This window comes from Bos indicus x Bos taurus, chromosome 5, assembly GCF_003369695.1.
Source record: "Bos indicus x Bos taurus breed Angus x Brahman F1 hybrid chromosome 5, Bos_hybrid_MaternalHap_v2.0, whole genome shotgun sequence".
Taxonomy (NCBI): domain Eukaryota; kingdom Metazoa; phylum Chordata; class Mammalia; order Artiodactyla; family Bovidae; genus Bos; species Bos indicus x Bos taurus.
The window spans coordinates 58,191,532-58,198,730 of NC_040080.1; positions in this window are offsets into that span (position 1 = coordinate 58,191,532).

Here is a 7,199-nt window from a genome sequence, read left to right on the forward strand (position 1 = left end):
AAAGAAAGGCACTCAGACTTGGGTTGAGAGAGCCCAGAAAACTCATACATTTCCTTTCTCATTATCTTGAATAATTTTCTCTCACTTACAAAACAAATACTAAAGTATAAATTCCTTAGCTGGACTTCAGTATTCTGACTCCAGTGTACTTTTAAAGTGTACTTTTATCTTCCTGTAATAGTCTGGGCTTAGATTCAAATATCTGAGTTCAGCTCAGAATATACTATTAATTAGCTGTGTGCTTTGAATAGGTTGTTGAACCTCTCTGAACCTTGGTTTTTTCAAATGAATAATGTAGATGATGATTATCTTACAGATAATGAAGAGGGTTGAGTAAAACATTTAGTATAGAATCCCACACATCATATGTACCCAATAAAATGTTTTCTCTCTCCTTTCTTTGTATAAAAATTCCCCTGTAAGCTAAGGCATTTGAAAGAGCTATGCATCATCCTCATTCTGACAGAGCAGCTGGCCAGAAGAAAACTGCAGTTATGTTGCTTCACTAACATTGTGTAAATACATAAATGCCTATGTAGAATCCAGATAGATTTTACTTCCTAATGTCATCGAGTTTCTTAAAGTCAGCAGTTAGAGTGAAAGACTATTCTAGTGGGATATTCATGAAAACATTGTCATTTCAAAACTTAATTATGACAAAAGTATGGGACTGAGAAGATTAAAAATTCCATGCAGCAGAACATTGCAAATTGGCCAGAAAGTACAGTGGGGTAAAGAGTTAAAAAAAACAAAAAGAAAATTCTGCATAGCACAGAACTTCACGCGCTTTTCCGTTTGGGAGAGAGCAGTGAGTCCCCCCTGGAGAGCCCTCTCTGCAAACAGCACTTTGGTCTTGGCCTGTGTACACCCTCAGCTCTGCCAAGCTTTCCCTTCTCATGAACTTCTTCAGTGAATTCAATGGACACTTCTTCCTGGACCCAGTAAATACAGTTCTCCACCATCTTTTAGAAAAGCAACTTTGTCCACTATTCAAAGCAGCTGCTGCCTAATCCTATTACGTTTATGGGTGTTGGTCAGATTTTGTTTAGTAGTTATAGAAATCAGCATTTCAAGTTCTTTTAACATTCTTTTGGTTCAGTTCAAATGACCTATGAAAAGTACTGATGGATCGTTAATGGGACAGTCAATTCACTTTTTCATTCCAGCACAACAAAGTTTTCCATTTTGGTATTTATAAAAATTACTGTGATAAATCATGTTGAGTCCCAGTTCCATTTCAGTTCCTATTAGACCCTGTGCCAAATCTTGTTGGACTCACATTCAATCTACTTTCACATAATAGAAACCTTGTGCATCTGAGGAAGGAAAGTGGCCTCTATTTTTCTGATGGTAAAAAAAAGAATTGTTTCTTTTCACACATGCATGATTTGTAAGAGGGTCCTCTTACAAATCCTACAAATCCCTGTAAAAAGGTGGTTTATGTTCCTGCTGATAAGTGACAAAACAAAAGAAATGCAGTAATTGTGACCTTGGCAAGTTATGAGACAGCTACTTTAGAATACTTACATGCTTAGGCAGTTTAGAATTATGTTCTTAAAAAAAAAAAAAGTAGGCTAAAGAGATATACCACTTATTAAGTCCACACTAGGTATAAATAATGCATTCAGTACTTATGAGATTTATCTTATTTAATCTTCCCAATTTAATGAAGTGATGTTATAGATATTAGGTAACTTCTCTGAGGCCACATACTTGTCAAGTGGTGGAGCCGATTTTGAATCCAGGTCTAGTAGATTTCAAAGCCCAAATTATTTTAACTCTACTCTGCCAATGCCCTCTAACTAGAGAAACTTAGACGCATCTTTGCATTGGGAAATTTCATATCAATTATTTTTTGCAGGGCTCTCTTTTCTTATTCTAAACAGGCTTGGTAAATTATGGTGAATGAGAAAGAAGAGAAATCTGGTCTTTGACTCCAGGTTCTATAACTTGCTAGCTGTGTGATCTCAATCAAGCATCTTAGGTGCTCAAATCCTCTATTTTCTTCTCTGTGAAGTGGGGGTAATAGTAACTGCATTGCAGAGTTGTTGGGAATTTATAAATAATATATATGCAGCTCTTGCAGCAGAAAATCTGGAGAGTTGTTCAATAAAATGCAGCCATTCCTGCTTTTATACCGAGTAGATATTTACCTGGTGATATGGAAAACAATTAACTCCAATTGATTCTAATATTTTGAACCAGAACAACAGAATGTCTCCTTCATAAGGAGCTGGACAAAGAAATGGCTGAGAAATAATGTCTTCATACACATAACTGCTAGCAATTTTAGTAGATGTTGAAGAATCACTAATGCAACCTGCAAGGCAAATAGGTATGTAAAAGATCAAAATAACAAATGCATTCTTTCACTTTCTCAAGCTTAAAATGCCTCGGGTAAAAAGAAATTTGTAGTTTTCCACTAAGCCTTTTTATTCATTCCTTATTTTTTTTAAAGTCATGCCATAAACACAACAGTTCCTAAACTATAAGTTAGAGTAATTTTTAAAGTGGTAGGCCAAATTACATGCATGTCACCTAGTAGCATTTTTCTGAAAGCACTAATATTGCTCTAAATAGGGTCAAAATAGCCAGTTTCTGAAAAAGCAGAAAATAAATGTTGCAAGCATTTTTATTATCACATTCGATAGTCTTCTGGCTGGAGACTTTCAAACTGGGATTATTCTGGGTGATAAAAGTCAGTGAAAGCAAATAAACATCCCTCTATAGACGGCTTCTCTTTCCTTTTATTCCTTAGGAGCAGCAAATATGCATAAGACACTGAAAATCTTCACTGCAGGCTTTTATCACAGTGAAAATCACTGGGTACTCTGCCTAATGAAAATCGTTGCACCCAACTAGAGGAAATCAACAGTCAAAACTCTAACCTTGAATTTTAGGACCCTTGGACCCTTAGAAGTGCATTTCCCTATACTGACGTATAGCACCATAGGAGATGGAAGCTGGTAATTTCAGGTGGTCTTTGCCATTCCAAGTCTAGCCCAGAGGTAGAGTGAACGTTGGTGATTTAACCAGTGTCCTCCTTTCAGTTTTCTGAGACAACATGCATTCATTGTCTTAATGCATACCAGTCTTCCTCTCTCCCCTCTCTCTGACAAAAATGCTCAGAAACTCTGAGTGGACTAAAATTTACACATGAATTTCAGACTCTAAGGCATCCAGTAACTTATCCAAAATACACAGCATTTAAGATAGAAAAGTGAAAGTGAAAGTGAAGTCGCTCAGTCATGTCCGACTCTTTGGCACCCCATGGACAGTAACCTACCAGACTCCTCCGTCCGTGGGATTTTCCAGGCAAGGATACTGGAGCGGGCTGCCATTTCCTTCTCCAGGGAGATCTTCCCAACCCAGGGATGGAGGTCTCAAACCAAGTCTTTGGACTATCAGCCTATCACTTGTCTTAACATGAGAACGTGAAAAGAGAGTTAGTTTTGATAAGAGGAAAACAAGAGGAGCATGTGAATTAGATCCCTCAGCAGGCACCAAGAAGAGAAAAGGACAAGAAGGTGAGACTAATTTTGTCCCAGTTCACCCAGAGCAGCTCAGCTTCTGGGCAACTGAGATCCAAGATATGCTGTCTGCAGAGGCCAGAAAACCAGGGGAGACATACAGGAATGAGCAGATTCAACCTTGTGCTTTGGTGACACTGAAGACACCAGGACTGTCTCCTTCTGGATGTTTCTCACTTCTGATGATGATAGTACCTATTCCACAGGATTATCGTGAGGATTAGTTGATCCACATAAAGTTCTTCAAACAGGGTCTAGCATGGGAAAAACAATATTAAATTAGGGGCAGTAATCATTTCATCATAAAAACAATATTCCTTCCTTTCCATTGTCAGTTCAGTTCAGCTTAGTTGCTCAATTGTGTCCGACTCTTTGCGATCCCATAGACTGCAGCATGGGCTTCCCTGATAGCTCAGTTGGTAAAGAATCTGCGTGCAATGCAGGAGATTGTGGTTCAGTTCCTGGGTTGGGAAGATCCCTGGAGAAAGGATAGGCTACCCACGCCAGTATTCTTGGGCTTCCCTTGTGGCTTAGCTGGTAAAGAATCCGCCTGAAATGCGAGAGACCTGGGTTTGATCCCTGGGTTGGGAAGATCCCCTAGAGAAGGGAAAGGCTACCCACTCCAGTATTCTGGCCTGGAGAATTCCATGGACTGTACAGTCCATGGGGTTGCAAAGAGTCTGACACGACTGAGCGACTTTCACTACCACTACTACTAGACTGCAGCACACCAGGCCTCCCTGTCCATCACCAACTCCGGGAGCTTTACCAAACTCATGTCCATCGAGTCGGTGATGCTGTCCAACCATCTCATCTTCTGTTGTCCCCTTTTCCTCTTGCCTTCAATCTTTCCCAGCATCAGGGTCTTTTCCAGTGAGTCAGTTCTTCACGTCAGGTGGCCAAAGTATTGGAGTTTCAGCTTCAGCATCAGTCCTTCCAATGAATATTGAGTGAGGACTGACTTCCTTTAGGATGGACTGGGTTGACCTCCCTGTTGTCCAAGGGACTCTTAAGAGTCTTCCTCCAACATCACAGTTCAAAAGCATTGATTCTTCACCACTCAGCTTTCCTTATGGTCCGACTCTCACATCCATACATGACTACAGGAAAAACCATAGCTTTGACTAGACAGACCTTTGTTGGCAAAGTAATGTCTCTGCTTTTTAATGTGCTGCCTAGGTTGGTCATAGCTTTTCTTCCAAGAAGCAAGCTTCTTTTAATTTTGTTGCTGCAGTCACCATCTGCAGTGATTTTGGAGTCCAAGAAAATTAAGTCTCTCACTGTTTCCACTGTTTCCCCATCTATTTGCCATGAAGTGATGGGACTGGATGCCATGATCTTCGTTTTTTGAATGTTGAGTTTTAAGCGAACTTTTTCACTTTCATCAAGAGACTCTTCAGTTCCTCTTCACTGTCTTCCATAAGGGTGATGTCATCTGCATAACTGAAGCTATTGATATTTCTCCCAGCAATCTTGAATCCATCTTGTGCTTCATCCAGCCCAGAATTTTGCATGATGTATCTCCCTATAAGTTAAATAAGCATGGTGACAATATACAGCCTTGATGTACTCCTTTCCCAATTTGAAACCAGTCCATTGTTCCACGTCCAGTTTTAACTGTTGCCTCTTGACCTGCATACAGATTTCTCAGGAGGCAGGTAAGGTGGTCTGGTATTCCCATCTCTTTCAGAATTTTCCACGGTTTGTTGTGATCCTCACAGTCAAAGGCTTTGGCATAGTCAATGAAGCCAAAATAGATGTTTTTATGGAATTCTCTTGCTTTTTCTATGATCCAACAGATGGTGGCAATTTGATCTCTGGCTCCTCTGTCTTTTCTAAACCCAGCCTGAACATCTGGAATTATCAGTTCATGCACTGTTGAAGCCTAGCTTGGAGAATTTTGAGCATTACTTCACTAACGTGTGAGATGAGTGCAATTGTGCAGTAGTTTGAACATTTTTAGCATTGCTTTTCTTTGGGATTGGAATGAAAAATGACCTTTTCCAGTCCTGTGGCCACTGATGAATTTTCCAAATTTGCTGACATATTGAGTGCAGCACTTTCACAGCATAATCTTTTAGGATTTGAAATAGTTCAGCTGAAATTCCATCACCTCCACTAGCTTTGTTTGTATTGATGTTTTCTTAGGCCCGCTTGACTTCGCACTCCAGGATGTCTGGCTCTAGGGTAGTGATCATACTATCGTGGTTATCTGGGTCATTAAGATCTTTTTTTTGTATAGTTTTTCTGTGTATTCTTGCCACCACTTCTTAATATCTTCTCTTAGGTCCATACCATTTCTGTCTTTTACTGTGCCCATCTTTGCATGACATATTCCCTTGTTATCTCTAATTTTCTTGAAGACATCTCTAGTCTTTCCCATTGTATTGTTTTCCTCTATTTCTTTGCATTGCTCACTTAGGAAGGCTTTCTTATCTCTCCTTGAGATTCTTTGGGACTCTGCATTCAATGGATATATCTTTCCTTTACTCTTTTGTCCTTTGCTAGGAGTGAGCATGTCCATGACTACAGATTTGGAAAGTATTTTAATTAACAAACACTTAAATAGTGCTTCATATGTGCCTTGGACATATAAGCTCACATCTTAATAAGGAAGTATCGTTGCATCTTCATTTACAGAGAGGATACAAAATCTGTTTAAAAGTCCCACAGTTGATGAAAGAGCTGGTTTCAGTGTCAATAAAAGCCATGAGTCAAACCATTACCTTATGTTGTCTCTCAAATAGAAAAACGAACCAGCAGTATTCATAATCTGTCTACCCAGGCATTTTAATTTTGCTTCTACATTCCTTCAGTTACTTCTGTCTTTGGGTAGTTTATTTTAAAGACACACTGTTTTTCATTTGATTATTTCATGTTGTCAGGATCATCATGACATGATGCAGCATCACACTGGGAACCTACAATATTCCAGACATCATAGTAAGTGCTCTACATGCACTTTTCAAGTTGACCTTCATAGCAATCCTGTCAGGTAAGGCTTATTTTCCCCATATTATTGACGAAGACAAAAGGAAATTATCTTTAAAAATTCTATTTGTATAGGTTTCTCATTCGAAAATAACTATGCAGCAGAGATTAACAGCAATTTAGAAGCAACAAGGAAGCTTAGGATGCCCTGGCCTGATTTTATGACTGAGCATGGAGAGAATATTTGATGTTTTCAGTGCCATGCATCAGGGTTGGAACAGAGGGAAGACTAGAAGCACAGATCTATGAATTCTGTTTGAATGCTCTAAGAACATCCCATGTCTCCCTACCCATTCTTGCATAGTGTTTTAAATAAGAGCTTTTTGTTATTGTCCCTTTCTTTTATCATTCATTTCCTCTAAGCAGTGTAAGTGACAGAATCAATGTTTCTGAGTTGATTGGTCCCTTAGCATCCTGCCTTGTGATGCATTTGACTATTTGTCTGCAAGAGCTTTCATGGTGCTGTTGATTCTCATGACTGCTTCCATCTCCATGGATCACCCACAACATCAACATCCTTCTCTTGTGGGACCTGCGTTATATGCACAGGAAAGTTAACTTTGTGCTGAACAAATTGGATTTGGGAGAATATATCTGATCCATTTTAAGTTAACAAGGACTTAAACAAAATAAAGAAAATACGGTGTGGTTGAGTAGAGATAATATCGGGGAGGGGAC